This window comes from Triticum urartu, chromosome 2A, assembly GCF_056163025.1.
Source record: "Triticum urartu cultivar PI428250 chromosome 2A, HENAU_Tu73, whole genome shotgun sequence".
NCBI classification, from domain to species: Eukaryota; Viridiplantae; Streptophyta; class Magnoliopsida; order Poales; family Poaceae; genus Triticum; species Triticum urartu.
In genome coordinates, this window is record NC_141874.1 from 130,632,317 (window position 1) to 130,649,829 (window position 17,513).

General features: G+C 42.6%; 1 pseudogene; it reads left to right on the forward strand.

Moving 5' to 3' along the window:
- The first annotated feature begins 1,872 nt into the window (after nt 1-1,872).
- LOC147984263 (uncharacterized) lies at nt 1,873-13,973 on the forward strand (annotated as a pseudogene).
- The last annotated feature ends 3,540 nt before the right edge of the window (nt 13,974-17,513 follow it).

The following is a 17,513-nucleotide window of genomic DNA, read 5'->3' on the forward strand; positions in this document are numbered from 1 at the left end:
TCTCGGGTAGGGGGTCCCGAACTGTGCGTCTAAGGCGGATGGTAACAGGAGGCAAGGGACACGATGTTTACCCAGGTCTGGGCCCTCTTGATGGAGGTAATACCCTACGTCCTACTCGATTGTTCTTGATGATATGAGTATTACAAGAGTTGATCTACCACGAGATCGTAGAGGCTAAACCCTAGAAGCTAGCCTATGGTATGATTGTCTCTTGTCCTATGGACTAAACCCTCCGATTTATATAGACACGGGAGGGGGCTAGGGTTACACCGAGTCGGTTACAAGGGAGGAGATCTACATATCTGTATTTCCAAGCTTGCCTTCTACGCCAAGGAAAGTCCCATCCAGACATGGGATGAAGTCTTCAATCTTGTATCTTCATAGTCCAATAGTCCGGCTAAAGGATATAGTCCGGCTGTCCGGAGACCCCCTAATCCAGGACTCCCTCAGGAACTAACCCGGACTGACGCTGTTTTCAGCAGAATTGCCATGGTGTTATTTATGTGCAGAAACAAAAGTTCTCGGAATGACCTGAAACTTCACCGAACATCTTTTTGGAAATAATAAAAAATCCTTGCAAAAGATGAAGACCAGGGGGCCCACACCCTAGCCACGAGGGAGGGGGGCACGCATGCCCCCCTGGGCGCGCCCCCCTACCTCGTGGGCCCCCTAGAGCTCCTCCGACCTCAACTCCAACTCTATATATTTGCTCTCGGGAAGAAAAAAATAAAGGAGAAGGATTCATCGCGTTTTACGATACGGAGCCGCCGCCAAGCCCTAAAACCTCTCGGCAGGGCTGATCTGGAGTCCATTCGGGGCTCCGGAGAGGGGAATCCATCGCCATCGTCATCATCAACCTTCCTCCATCACCAATTTCATGATGCTCACCGCCGTGCGTGAGTAATTCCATCATAGGCTTGCTGGACGGTGATGGGTTGGATGAGATTTATCATGTAATCGAGTTAGTTTTGTTAGGGTTTGATCCCTAGTATCCACTATGTTCTGAGATTGATGTTGCTATGACTTTGCTATGCTTAATGCTTGTCACTAGGGCCCGAGTCCCATGATTTCATATTTGAACCTATTATGTTTTCATCAATATATGAGAGTTCTTGATCCTATCTTGCAAGTCTATAGTCACCTACTATGTGTTATGATCCGGCAACCCCGAAGTGACAATAATCGGGACCACTCTCGATGATGACCGTAGTTTGAGGAGTTCATGTATTCACTATGTGTTAATGCTTTGGTCTGGTACTCTATTAAAAGGAGGCCTTAATATCCCTTAGTTTCTGCTAGGACCCCGCTGCCACGGGAGGGTAGGATAAAAGATGTCATGCAAGTCCTTTTCCATAAGCACATCTGACTATATTCGGAATACATGCCTACATTACATTGATGAATTGGAGCTAGTTCTTTGTCACCCTAGATTATGACTCTTACATGATGAACCGCATCCGGCATAATTGTCTATCACCGATCCATTGCCTACGAGCTTTCCATATATTGTTCTTTGCTTATTTACTTTTCCGTTGCTATTGCTATCATCACTACAAAATACCAAAAATACTTCTTTTGCTACCATTACCTTTTGCTATCGTTAGCACTACTATCATATTACTTTGCTACTAAATACTTTGCTGCAGATATGAAGTTTCCAGGTGTGGTTGAATTGACAACTCAGCTGCTAATACTTGAGAATATTCTTTGGCTCCTCTTGTGTCGAATCAATAAATTTGGGTTGAATACTCTACCCTCGAAAACTATTGTGATCCCCTGTACTTGTGGGTTATCAAGACTATTTTCTGGCGCCGTTGCCGGGGAGCATAGCTCTATCTATGAATCACTTGGGATTTATATCTGCTTATCATTATGAAGAACTTGAGAGATCCAAAAACCAAGATATATCCCTCAACTACGAGGGGAGGTAAGGAACTGCCATCTAGCTCTGCACTTGATTCACCTTCTGTTTTGAGTAAGCTTGCGACATCTAAGCCTGCTTATGCTATTGATTCTGATATGTCGCATGTTATTGATGATGCCACTTCTGCTATGCATGATACTTATGATGAAACTACTTCTATGCTTGATACTACTATGCCACTTGGTGAATTTCTTGATGAACAACTTGCTAGGGTTAGAGAGAATGAAATTATTTAAAATGATAATATTGATGAAAGTAATGATGAAGACTCTCCCCCTAATAAATATGAATTGCCTCTTGTTCCTAAGGGTTATATTCTGGATAAAGAATCTGCTAGAGCTATTTTAGCTTGCAATGATAGATATGATCTAAAGAGGTTATTAGCTAAATGGAAGCAGCAATCCCTTAGTGCTAGAATGAAACCTGACCCTGCTTTTGCTACTTCACCTATCTATGTTACTGATAAGGATTATGAATTCTCTGTTGATCCTGATATAATTACTTTGGTTGAATCTGATCCTTTTTATGGCTATGAATCTGAAACTGTTGTGGCACATCTTACTAAATTAAATGATATAGCCACCCTGTTCACTAATGATGAGAGAACTCGCTACTTTTATATCCTTAAAATATTTTCGTTCTCATTAAAGGGTGATGCTAAGATATGGTTTAATTCTCTTGATCCTGGTTGTGTGCGTAGTCCCCAAGATATGATTTATTACTTCTCTTCTAAATATTTCCCTGCTCATAAGAAACAAGCTGCTTTAAGGGATATATATAATTTTGTGCAAATTGAAGAAGAGAGTCTCCCACAAGCTTGGGGGAGGCTTCTCCAATTACTTAATGCTTTGCCTAATCATCCTCTTAAGAAAAATGAAATACTTGATATCTTTTATAATGGACTAACCGATGCTTCCAGAGATTACCTGGATAGTTGTGCTGGTTCTGTTTTCAGGGAAAGAACACCGGATGAAGCTAAAATTCTATTAAACAATATGTTGACTAATGAAAATAATTGGACACTTCCTGAGCCTATTCCTAAACCAACTCCGAAGAAAAGGGGTGTTCTATTTCTCAGTCCTGAAGATATGCAAGAGGCAAAGAAATCCATGAAAGAAAAGGGTATTAAAGCTGAAGATGTTAAGAATTTACCTCTTATTGAAGAAATACATGGTCTTAACTTACCGCCTTTCGAAGAAATGCATAATTTTAATCCATCTCCTATTGAAGAAATACATGGTCTTGATAACCCGACACAGGTAGTAAAGGTAAATTCTCTCTATAGATATGATAAAGCTAAAATCCCATTTACTAAGTTTGCTAGCCCATGCTTAGATGAGTTTGATAAATTTATGGTTAAGCAAGAAGACTTCAATGCTTATTTTGGTAGAGAATTGAAATGAAGTGCTGGTATGCTTGAACACTTGGGTGATTATATGGATAATGTCAAAGGTGAACTTAAACTTATTAGCAAACATGCTTCTATGGTTACCACTCAAGTAGAACAAGTACTTAAAGCTCAAAATGATTTGCTCAATGAACTGAATAGTAAGAATAATGATAATGTTGTTAGAGTTATGACTAGAGGTGGTAAAATGACTTAGGAACCTTTGTATCCTAAAGGCCATCCTAAGAGAATTGAGCAAGATTCTCAGAGAAATAATATAGATGCACCTAGTCATTCTAAAAGGAAGAAAAGGAAAAATGATAGGACTTTGCGTGCTTCTAGTGAACCTATTACTGAAACACCTAAGAATCCAAATGATATTTCTATTTCTGATGCTGAAACACAATCTGGTAATGAACATGAAACTAGTGATAATGTTAATGATAATGTTCATGTTGATGCTCAACCTAGCAATGATAATGATATAGAAATTGAACCTGTTGTTGATCTTGATAACCCACAATCAAAGAATCAACATTATGATAAGAGAGACTTTGTTGCTAGGAAACATGGTAAATAAAGAGAACCATGGGTTCAGAAACCCATGCCTTTCCCTCCTAAACCATGCAAGAAAAAGGATGATGAGGATTTTGAGCGCTTTGCTGAAATGATTAGACCTATCTTTCACGTATGCGATTAACTGATATGCTTAAAATGAATCCTTATGCTAAGTACATGAAAGAAATTGTTACTAATAAAAGAAAGATACTGGAAGCTGAAATTTCCACCATGCTTGCTAATTATACTTTTAAGGGTGGAATACCAAAGAAACTTGGAGATCCAGGAGTACCCACTATACCATGCTCCATTAAAAGAAACTATGTTAAAACTGCTTTATGTGATCTTGGAGCCGGTGTTAGTGTTATGCCTCTCTCTTTATATCGTAGACTTGATTTGAATAAGTTGACACCTACGGAAATATCTTTGCAAATGGCTGATAAATCAACTCCTATACATGTCGGTATTTGTGAGGATGTGCCTGTTGTGGTTGCAAACGTTACTATTTTAACGGACTTTGTTATTCTTGATATTCCCGAGGACGATAGTATGTCTATTATTCTTGGAAGACCCTTTTTGAATACTATAGGGGCTGTTATTGATTGCAACAAAGGCAATGTCACTTTTCATGTTAATGGTAATGAGCATACGGTACACTTTCCGAGGAAACAACCTCAAGTCCACAGTATCAATTCTATTGGAAAAATGCCATCGATTATTTTTTGAGGTTTTGAATTTCCTCTTCCTACTATCAAGAAGAAATATGATATTCTTATTGTTGGGGATGTGCATATCCCCGTTGAGGTAACCTAGTGTTATTCGAAGATTCTCCGGTTCCATGTTATTCGGAATGAGTTTGTTAACAAGACCTGATCAACCTTGTTAGTGGATTCCTTTTGATGATCATGAGATGGATGAATTTAGAAAACACAACTCTTTGTACCCTCCTTTTACTTTCTTTTATTTATACTAAATAAAATAAAAATAAGTATTTTTCGTCTGTTATCTGATTTATCCGTGCAATATAAAAATACCCCAAAAATAAAAGTTCTCCAAATGCCCTGAAATTTAAATATGATTTTTTTCTAGAATATTTGAGAATATTTGGCACTGAGAACACAGCACGGGGGGCATCCACCTGGCCACGAGGGTGGAGGGCACGCCCTACCCCCTGGGCCCGCCCCATGCCTCATGGGCCCACGGTGGCCCTCCTCCACTTATTCCTGCACCTACACACTCCTTCCTCCCACAAACATGATTATCCAGTTCAAACCCGAGTCCAAGCTCATTTTGCTGCCATTTTCGATCTCCTTGCTCAAAGCACCTCTCACAAAACTGCTTAGGGGATTGTTCCTTGGTATGTGACTCCTCCATTGGTCCAATTAGTTTTTGTTCTAGTGCTTTATTCATTGCAAATTTGTGCTGCCTAGGTGACCCTGTTCTTGAGCTTGCATGTCAAATTTATATGGTTCCAAGTAGTTTTGATGCATGATATAGGCTCTAGGCACTTGTAGGAGTAGTTGCTATCAATATTGTTGAGTTTGGTTCACTTTTATTTTAAGATACTAAAAATTTCAGAAATTTTTCAGAGGAAGAAATATGTTTAGGAAAATGTACCAAGGTGGCTCTTCAAGGAAACAAGAACCCAGGCTTGCAATGCGTGATGCTGATGATGAGCCACCAAGGGACGCTCCAGTGCGGCCCTGTGAATGGCCTTCATAGGACTTTATGGATCGAGCGGAAATCAAGGAAGAATTTAACGCATATTTGCGTAACGCTAATCTTGTGAGCTTCGAGGAGGAAAAGTGCCGCCAGTACCACTATCTCACTAGTTCCTTTGTGAGGAGGTTTGAATTTTCATCTTCACGCAATTCTCCAACTGTCCTGTTTGATCTTATGAAAAATCTTGTACGATGGACTTAGAGGATTTTACCACTGCTTGCAAACTTCCACAATGGGGTAGTGTTAGGGAACCTCGTAAATCTGAATTTAGAGATTTTCTTGCTAGTATAACTATGGGGGAATTTAGAGATATAACACAAGCTACCATATGGAGCATTCACTTTCCTGCTATACATTATTTTGCTCTCTTCATAGGTAGATGCATTAATGGTAAAGATGAGGCATGTCACATGTGTGTCCCTGACCTCAGTATTCTTAGGAGTGCTGTGTTAGGAGATAAATCTTATAATTTGGGAGCCATTGTTGCACGTAGGTTGCATCTTAATAGATTTAATGGAGATTTCTTTGGTGTAATTTATGCAAACCGCATAGCTAATTTTCTTGGTATAACCATACGTGAAGATGATATTGAGTTGCCTCCTGCTTATTTGGATTATGAGGCTATGGTTCGTCATCAGTTTGTTGAGAGGAACGATCAGTTCCTCCCGACTAATCTTTGACAGACGATGCACCTATCACGTCACTCTCCCTGCTTCTACTTTCTTTGACTTTTAGGCAAAAAGGAGATATTTTATAACCAGAGAGGAGGCGGAAGAGTATAAGAGGAGAGCTGAGATAGCTCGCCTCCAAGCTGCAGCCCACGATGCAATGATTGCTGCATCGCAGTACGACCCCAACTATTACTATGGATATCCGCCAGGCCAACCGTGGCCATAGACCAACTTAGGTCAAAAGCCTAAGCTTGGGGGAGTATGTATCTCTCACCGACATTACATTCATGTTCACACACTCATTGCTAGTTGTCGGTGCTCATACTTTTTCATTGTATCATCCATGCTAGTATATTTATTTTTTATGCTTTCTTCTTGTGTGTTTAATAAACCTTAAGAAAAACCAAAAAAATAGTTGTAGCTTTTAGCTAGTTTTAATTTCCATGCTTGTAGTAGTAATTAAAAATAAAACCCAAAAAGATTTTTGTTCTTCTTTTTCTTGTTGGGAGATTTCCCGTGTAAATAGTTTTATTTCTTTTCTTTGGGGGTCGATAGGAGAAGACCATAATTAAAATTGTTGAAGTGGCTCTTATATGCATTATTGTTGATCTGACAAAAGAGCCCATATTGCCTTGTCTTCTCCTGTTTATTGAATGCTTGCAGATTCCAGCTTAGTCCAACGCACGTGCACTATTATTATTATCCACATCGTTCGGTCGTGCAAGTGAAAGGCAATTATGAGGATATATGATGGACTGATTGAGATGAGAAAAGCTGGTATGAACTCGACCTCTCTTGTTTTTGTAAATATGATTAGTTCATCGTTCCTGATTCAACCTATTATGAATAAACATGTTTGCAATGACAACTAGAGATCATAGTTTTTTGTACCATGCTTAATTAGCTAGGAGCTTATAATGGTTTACCTTGCGTGCCAACATGCTATTAAAATGGTTGTGATGTGGTATGATAGGGTGGTATCCTCCTCTGAATGATTTAAGTGACTTGACTTGGCACGTGTTCACGCATGTAGTTGAAACAAAATCAACATAGCCTTCACGATATTTATGTTCATAGTGGATTATATCCTACTCATGCTTGCACTCAATGTTCATTAACTTTAATGCATGTTCATGGCTGTTGTCGCTCTCTAGTTGGTTGCTTCCTAGTCTTTTGCTAGCTTCACTTGTACTAAGCAGGAATATTGCTTGTGCATCCAACTCCATAAACCCCAAAGTTATTCCATATGAGTCCACCATACCTACCTATATACGGTATCTACCTGCCGTTCCAAGTAAATTTGTATGTGCCAAACTCTAAACCTTCAAATAAACATTCTGTTTTGTATGCTCGAATAGCTCGTGTATCAACTAGGGTTGTCCATATCTTCCATGTTAGGCGGGTTATTCTCAAGAGGAGTGGACTCCACTCCTCACTCACGAGAAAGTGGCTAGTCACCGGGATGCCCAGTCCCATGCTTTATGCAAACTAAATCCAAATAATTGCAAACAAAACTCCCCCTAGGACTCTTGTAAGTTGGAGGTACTCGTTGTTTCGAGCAAGCCATGGATTGATGCTTGTTGGTGGAGGGGGAGTATAAACTTTACCATTCTATTTGGGAACCGCCTATAATGTGTGTAGCATGGAAGATATCGCCATCTCTTGGTTGTTATGTTGACAATGAAAATATACCACTCAAAATATTATTCACCTCTATTTCAAAACCGAGCTCTGGCACCTCTACAAATCCCTACTTCCCTCTGTGAAGGGCCTATCTATTTACTTTCATGTTGAGTCATCATCCTCTTATTAAAAAGCACCAGTTGGAGACCACCGCTGACATTTGCATTCATTACTGTTAGTTTACATTGAGTATGACTTGACTGGATCTCTTTTACCATGAATTACAATGTCTAGTCATTCCTTGATCTTTAAAGGTGCTCTGCATTTATGTTTTGCGGTCTCAGGGCTAGCAAGATACCATCTTGTTATATCATATTATGATTGTTTTGAGAAAGTGTTGTCATCCGAGATTTATTATTATTGCTCATTAGTTGATTATGCCATTGATATGAGTAAACATGAGACCTAAGTGTTAGTGTGAATATGGTTAGTTTATAATCTTTGCTGAAAATTTGAATGCTGGCTTTACATATTTACAACAACAAGAGCAAACAGAGTTTGTAAAAGTTTTTCTTTATCACTTCAGTTTGTCAAGTAAATTGCTTGAGGACAAGCAAAGGTTTAAGCTTGGGGGAGTTGATATGTCTCCGTCGTATCTACTTTTCCAAACACTTTTGCCCTTGTTTTGGACTCTAACTTGCATGATTTGAATGGAACTAACCCAGACTGACGCTATTTTCAGCAGAATTGCCATGGTGTTATTTATGTGCAGAAACAAAAGTTCTCGGAATGACCTGAAACTTCACGGAACATCTTTTTGGAAATAATAATAAAAAATCTTGCAAAAGATGAAGACCAGGGGGCCACACCCTAGCCACGAGGGTGGGGGCGCGCCTGCCCCCCCCCCCTTGGCGCGCCCCCCTACCTCGTGGGCCCCCTGGAGCTCCTCCGACCTCAACTCCAACTCTGTATATTTGCTTTCAGGGAGAGAAAAATAAAGGAGAAGGATTCATTGCGTTTTACGATACGGAGCCGCCGCCAAGCCCTAAAACCTCTCAAGAGGGCTGATCTGGAGTCCGTTCGGGGCTCCGGAGAGGGGAATCCGCCGCCATCGTCATCATCAACCTTCCTCCATCACCAATTTCATGATGCTCACCGTCGTGCGTGAGTAATTCCATCATAGGCTTGCTGGACGGTGATGGGTTGGATGAGATTTATCATGTAATCGAGTTAGTTTTGTTAGGGTTTGATCCCTAGTATCCACTATGTTCTGAGATTGATGTTGCTATGACTTTGCTATGCTTAATGCTTGTCACTAGGGCTCGAGTGCCATGATTTCAGATCTGAACCTATTATGTTTTCATCAATATATGAGAGTTCTTGATCCTATCTTGCAAGTCTATAGTCACCTACTATGTGTTATGATCCGGCAACCCCGAAGTGACAATAATCGGGACCACTCCTGATGATGACCGTAGTTTGAGGAGTTCATGTATTCACTATGTGTTAATGCTTTGGTCTGGTACTCTATTAAAAGGAGGCCTTAATATCCCTTAGTTTCTGCTAGGACCCCGCTGCCACGGGAGGGTAGGACAAAAGATGTCATGCAAGTTCTTTTCCATAAGCACGTATGACTATATTCGGAATACATGCCTACATTACATTGATGAATTGGAGCTAGTTCTTTTTCACCCTAGGTTATGACTGTTACATGATGAACCGCATCCGGCATAATTCTCTATCACCAATCTATTGCCTACGAGCTTTCCATATATTGTTCTTCTCTTATTTACTTTTCCGTTGCTATTGCTGTCATCACTACAAAATACCAAAAACACTACTTTTGCTGCCATTACCTTTTGCTATCGTTACCACTACTATCATATTACTTTGCTACTAAATACTTTGCTACAGATATTAAGTTTCCAGGTGTGGTTGAATTGACAACTCAGCTGCTAATACTTGAGAATATTCTTTGGCTCCCCTTGTGTTGAATCAATAAATTTGGGTTGAATACTCTACCCTCGAAAACTGTTACGATCCCCTGTGCTTGTGGGTTATCAGTGGTTCCTATTCTTCTCCTGCATCGTCGTCCATACTGTTGATGTCTTCGGAGCCGAAATCAAGCATGTCGGTTAAATCGACGACAGTGGCTATTAAGTGGGTGGTGGGTGGGGAATGAATTTCTTTGTCGTCCGCTTCCCACTCAAGCCAGACATAGTTCGGCCAAGGGTCTCCTGACAAGGACAGAGACCTCAATGAATCTAGCACATCGGCCAAGGGCGAGTGCCGAAAAATATCCGCGGAGGTAAACTCCATGATCGGTGCCCAATCAGATTGGATAGGCACGGACGCAGGCGGTTCAGAGCCTGTGGCCGGGGACGAATCCAAGGGTCCGGTAACACAGGTCTCATAGGAGGTGAAGTCAGTATTCGGCTCTATCGCCGCTGAGTGTGCGGCCTCCGTGGCAAGGTCCATCCACCCGTCCTCAGACGGCACGATCTACTCCGAATTGAGGGCCGGAGTAGCCACAGGTGTGATCTCCCGAACACCGTCCGACGGCAGACCTAAGTCATGCTCGTCGTGACTGTGCGGTGCACCTGACATGGGCTCGAATCCGTCAAAGATCAAGTCTCCGCGGATGTCGGCATTATAGTTCAAGCTTCCAAACCTGACCTGATGGCCAGGGGCGTAGCTCTCGATCTGCTCCAGATGGCCAAGCGAGTTGGCCCGCGGTACGAAGCCGCCGAATACGAAGATTTGTCCGGGGAGAAAAACCTCACCCTGGATCGCATCATTGCCGATGATCGAAGGAGCCATCAAGCCTTTACGTGACGGCACAGTGAAACTCTCAATGAAAGCACCAATGTCGATGTCAAAACCGGCGGATCTCGGGTAGGGGGTCCCGAACTGTGCGTCTAAGGCTGATGGTAATAGGAGGCGGGGGACACAATGTTTACCCAGGTTCGGGCCCTCTCGATGGAGGTAATACCCTACTTCCTGCTTGATTGATCTTGATGATATGAGTATTACAAGAGTTGATCTACCACGAGATCGAAGAGGCTAAACCCTAGAAGCTAGCCTATGATTATGATTGTTGTTGTCCTATGGACTAAACCCTCCAGTTTATATAGACACCAGAGGGGCTAGGGTTACACAGAGTCGGTTATAGAGAAGGAGATCTACATATCCGAATAACCAAGCTTGCCTTCCACGCAAAGGAGAGTCCCACCCAGACACGGGACGAAGTCTTCAATCTTGTATCATCATAGTCCAACAGTCCGGCCAAAGTATATAGTCCGGCTGTCCGAGGACCCCCTAATCTAGGACTCCCTCAGGCATCACCCCGGTCGTACCACCAGTAATTCATGACTATAGTGAGTAGTCATATCACATGTCTTTCCAGCAGTAACGCGTCGTCACGTCAGACAGCCCGACCTTTCCAGCAGTAAGTAAGTTGAATCCGCTACTCCCTCACCCTCCTTGCCTCTCTGTCAAACCGCCTACGTGAAAACTGCCGCGCGTACTACTCGGGAAAAGCCCCGCCCTCAACTTTTAACTACGCGAAAATAGTTCAAGCTTGTTTGTTCTATATAAATACTAGTACTGTATGTTTATTCACCTGTGGGGTTGGTCAATGAATGGAGGGCCGGGGAGCACAAGTGAACAATACTACTACTACTACTACCTCCGTCCTAGTTTATTGGTCCCCATTGTATATTGTGTCAAATTTTGACTATAGATTGAACTAACAAAACGTTCATGCATGTTACCAAAAATTATATCATTGATAACAATGTTGAAATACGAATCCAGTGATATAATTTTTGTTGACATGCATTAACATTTTGTTAGCTAAATATTTGGTCAAAATTTGGCACGAACTACAAAGGTGACCTATAAACCAGGACGGAGGTTGTAGTAGTAGTAAGTAGGAGTCGTACAGTTACACACCTTAAATAGAGAGTTTCTTTTCTTTAATGCCACGTACAAAAATTGAAACGCTTGTTGTGGAGAGAAAAAGATAATCACTCCACTATATATGTACGCCGGGGCCTGAGCGCTTGCTTTACTAGGGTTGCTCTGTTTATTCTCTCATCCTCTCCAGATCTAAACAAGACAGCGGTAGCGACATTTTCTCTCTGCTCACTGCTAGTCACAGATCTGGCAGGATCCCTTCGGCTGGTGTGTGTAGAGAACTAGGTGCATCATTCACGCGGTCATCGCCGGTGAGGGAGGAAACCCACAGCTGCCGTAGGGGCCCGATCATCTGCCCGTGCCATTCTCTCTGACACAGTGCCGGCTCGGGAGGTCCTTCAACCCTTCTTCCTCCCTGTCGTATTGTGGCAGATCCGACCTGCCGCCGTCGACATCCCGACGACCCTCGGGTATAAGTTCTTCGAAAGCGGCCTTGCTTTACTGCCCCAGCTCCCCACGTGTCTGCATGTGCACCTTTTTCTACTCCCATCAGCTCTTCCAAAGCCACCTAAATTTTTAGTATTATTAGAGGTAAAGCTACTTCATGCATTCGAATCTAGGAGTTGGTTCAAATAACGAAGAAAGGGAGGAAAGTTGTAGCATGAATCTAGGACTTGATTCAAAGAGGAAATAATATGGTGAAAGTAGTAGAGACCGGATACCTGCCCGGTCTCTTGGTTGAAAAGGGAATAATGGGGAAATGCAGTACAAACTAGATAAGGAACAGATCTATTATTGGTTGAAAAAAGGATAGAAAGTGGCGGCTGGTGGACAGAATATGTCCAGGATTAGATTTGTTGCCCTCACATAGTAAAAGGTCTCCAGGATTAGAATTGTTGCCCTCACATAGTAAAAGGTCTCCAGGATTAGATTTGCTGCCCTCACATAGTAAAAGGTCTCCAGGATTAGAATTGTTGCCCTCAAATTATAGAAGGTCTCCAGGATTAGATTCGCTGCCCTCACATAGTAAAAGGTCTCCAAGATTAGATTTGCTGCCCTCACATAGTAAAAGGTCTCTAGGATTAGATTTGCTGCCCTCACATAGTAAAAGGTCTCCAGGATTAGATTTGCTGCCCTCACATAGTAAAAGGTCTCCAGGATTAGATTTGCTGCCCTCACAGAGCATGAACAAACTCGGCATCACCACTTTATGCCTCCTTGTAGGTACATTGTGCTGATGCGTCCACTGTTGCATGTCCTTATACCAACCTTTTGTTGTTGTTAATGTAAGGGCGCATGTAAAATGAAGCGATCACACTGTTACCTTAGGGACATGTCTAACCAATGTTATTGTTAATCTAATGCCTCTAGTGATATGATGCAATTAAATTGTGTTATAAATGGTACTCCTGTTGTTTACCCCAATATGATAAGTAAGTTTATCCTTTACACTGTTGAGTGTCCTGGTGTCCCCACGGTCCCATGCCCTTAAACCAACTCTTTAGCTATTGTTGATTTACTGTATCTGGTAAACAAGCAATGCCACCATTAAAGTAATCCCATATTTGACGAATGTCATTGTTGATCGTAATGCTTCCGGTAACATGAAGCATTGCTAACGTTTTAAATTTTCTATTGTCCTTGCGTGATTTCCATGAACATAATTAAGATGCTTCTTTTCATTTCGTGTATGTTTCCTATATTCTTATTAACCAGCAACTTTTTACTTTCTATCTTTTTGTGAAGATAGGGATATCCATTTCACCTTGTTGCTATTGTGACCTTTTGGTGAACTACACAAAACACTCCCTTTTTGGAATGAGTGTCTTGGGCAGTTCAACTAAAATGTCACGTGGGCAACATCTCTCAATTTTGGTGGAACTGCACAAAATGGTGATTGGAGTTTCCAAAATCTCCGTCAAATTCTGCTGGTAATCTCGTGCAACATTTTATTAGCCTTTGCAAGATGAGTCGTCACTGTCACCACAATGGCACTTTATTTTAGTGGAACTGCACAAAAGGATTAGCAAATTATAGTTGCACCTTACATGAGAAGGACAGCCAACCTTAATGTTCCTCAATTTTAGTGCAACTACTAAAGAACCTGCCAGCTGAATGATGCAATATTTGCTTCATTTCAGGTGAACTGCAGAAAAGGCACATGAATTAAATCATGGAAGTCCAGGCAGGCCTCATCCGAGTGGAGTTGCAGGTTGAGTTCAAGGAGTGCCACAATTATAGTAATCAGGTTCTTCTTATTTGTGTTGTGCAAATAGTAATACTCAACTACAGATGTTGTGACGGTCTAGAGCATTCAGCAAGTTCTTCGGTTGTATGACACGGCTAGCCAAGATGGATTTAATCCCGATATTCACTTTATCAAAAGGCTCTAATGGGTTGGTTCTGAATCTTGCAAGCTAGGAATCAATGAGATGTGTAGGCATATTTGTTGTACTTATGATTTGAATCTTATTTGTTGGTTATGAATTTTGCAAGCTGGGAATCAATGAGATGTGTAGGCATCTTTGTTGTACTTATTATTTGGATCTTATTTTTTGGTTCTGAATCTTGCAAGCTGGGAAACATAGCATGATGATGCAAAGGACAACAACCATAACAAATAGTTCAAACTTGGTAGTATTATCTGTGTGAAAGTGCCAATACAGACCCGCTCGTGAACCGACGTGTGACCGGAGTAGGTTTCTTAATGGAGGCATTTGAATGCGCCGAGGGTGCATCTTCTGCCGGTCATGCAGCAGGCGAGGGATGGGTAGTAACTGTTGTCGCCTGTACACACTCAGTTTACTGTTGAATCCAGTTCCCCAAGAGCTGAAAAACGGACTGCTGCCGCCGCCTACCCACTCGTTCACTTGAAGAGACTCCAATGGCGATCCGAGGGGTGAGCCTGCTGGATATGGACTTCAGCAAGGAGTTCTCCTTTGAGTTCGCCGTTCAGTCCTATGGCTGCACCAAGTTGAATGTGATGTACACCAATGATCCGGACTCGGTGAAGCTCTGCCTTGCTGAGTTCAAGCAGTACCTACAGGACAAGAAAGCACAAGGTCGTAGGACTTAGACCTTGTGCCCATCCATTCGTCTCCTGACAGGGACCGGCGGATCACCATCGCCCAGGTATGTGTGCGGGACGAGGTTCTCGTCTACCACTGTTGTAGGGCCATCAGAGGTTCTGGAGCATTCGCCCGTTTCATCGGCAGCGCCGACTACACCTTCGCTGCGGTGGAGAGAAGGAAGAACACGACGATTCGGCCATCTGGTGCAGCAAGCTTGTCGACATCCAGAAGCAATACAAGATCATCGGCAACGGGAAGGAGAAGGACTCCGTGGTTGACCTCGCCGAGACCATCATCGACCCCTGATACGCCAATATGAAAGAAGACAATGACACCAAGGACCTGAACATGTGGGAGGTACCTCTAAATCTAGCCTACATAACCTACGCGGCCAAGGACGCAAACGCATGCTACGACATGTACAGGCGGATCTTGGACATGAGGGCGTGTCTGCTTCCCATAACCGACGAGTACACGGACAGCCGCAGCATCATGATCAAGCGTGCCAGGAAGGTCTAGATGTTGTACTTTATCTGTTTATAACCACCTTTATCATCTGAGTGTTTCATGCATTAGCCTATGCGTCGTAGTTATCTGTTTTGTCCGAAATATTTCATTTAAGAACGCGTTAACCTATTTGCTTTTTTAGTGGCTATTTGCTTATGTATGTAACTAGTTCACTTGTTCGTTTAAAAAAACTAGTTCACTCGGCTGTCGTGCTTTGAATCTCCTTCCTGGCAACATATTCCCCTTCTCAGGTGGACCCAGCAGGTCTCGTACACAGACATATGGGACCAACCACCTATCCATTTGTAGTTCTTTATTTTGTTCAATCTTTCGTCCTCTTCCTATACAGCGGCTGGCCATCCCTCTACTCCCACACATTGTCCGACGACGGCAGCTCCACCGGCCCACCCTGCACCCGAGCAAGTTAACCCTCATACTCTCCTCCGCCTGCATCTTCCCCCGCTCCGGTTCGTTTGGTCCAAGGTCTCGATGTCGTCCTCCGCCTTGGTGCTCTCACCGCGGCGCCGCTGTCTGTCGTTCCCAACATGGTCAGCAAAACAAGAGGAATCGGGAGACAACTGTTCGTCGAGAGGTTGATAGTCTCGGGCCCACCAGGTCCATGGCCTAGGTTTTTTGTTTAACAGGGGCAGCCCATGACATGTTTCAACATTTTTTGGATCCAGCGGGTATCAAGCGGCCTCTGTGCCTCCCAACCTAGCGTGTCTATAACATCAGCAGCCCAAGTTATGTTTGTTTTTTCAAGATGACCCACAGCTCAGTTCTATTTTTCTATAAGAATGCAAAACTGAACCTATGTTTTCTATAAGAATGCAAAACTGAACCTATATTTATATCTTATTTTATTACATATATATATAATAGAAACAACATAAGGTTCCGTTAAACCTGTCATTCGCCCAACCATTTTATAGACCTTCCCACTTCCTTTATTTTTCGTTTTCATTAATCCTATATCTGAATTTTCTCCCACTTTATTTTTGATGTAAACTGAGTTTTCTCCCAGTACTTTTCCCTAGAACCAACTCAACTGTCCCACGTCTAGCCTAAAAAATAATAATACACCACGTCCTATTAACTCATCAAATTAAAATGATATTTTATTTCATAAGTTGAAAGTTCTTACAAAATAATAATAATAATTGTTTATATATAACTTGGCAAGTTAACTCCTAGTGATTGCGTACATAAGCTTGCAAATATTTTACTGACCAATGCAGTAATAGACGTGCAATCATGTGTTTATGTTTTTATAACATTTCTCGTCCAGCCCAACATGATATTTTCCCCCAGCCCAACAAGTCCGCGGATTTCGAGAAAAATGCAAATGGGCTTTAAATTCTACCATATATATAAACGGGCTGCATAGATGCTACATCATTGTTTCACCCAGCCCACTAAATGGACTAAAAACAAATGGATTGGCTGGCATGTGGGCCAGTAGGTCGAAGCCTAACAACGTGTTGGATTTACATCCAACGGCCGGCATTCTTCTTCAATCTCTCGTCTTCTTCCGCCAGCGCTGCCAGGACCGCCTGCTCTAGCCTCCGGCATCTAGCGGCGTTGTTTTGCGTGCCTCAGCGAAACGCTACCCCGCCGACAGCCAGGCCATCCCTCCACTCCGCACCTCATGTTATTCTCTACCGAGTGTAGGCCCACCCCGCACCTGAACCAGTCAAGTTTCCCACTCCTCTCCGTATGCGACTCCACTGCCGCGTCTTCCCCATCCCTGGGTCGTTGCAGTCTGGGGCCTCACCATCGTCCATCGCCTCGCTGCGCTCGGCGTGGTCAACAAACGAGAGTCATCGGAAGAGGAATGTACTTGGAGAGCCTGACGGCTGGGACCCACGAGGTCCATGGTCGCACGCAAGGAAAGTTCCTTCTTATTAAGTTGTTTCCTCCCCTTGACAGCTGGGACCCACCAGCTATATCTTTGCATGGAAGGAAGTGCCTCCTTGTTATGCGAAAAAAACCATTCCTCCCGATGACAGCTGGGACCCGGTAGATTTGGTGGCTGACTTGTGGGCCTACTAAGCAGATGTGTATGCAGGGTTTTGTCAACTTAATCAACAAATTATTATAGCAGCTGTACCATTGGATGTTAATCCAACAAC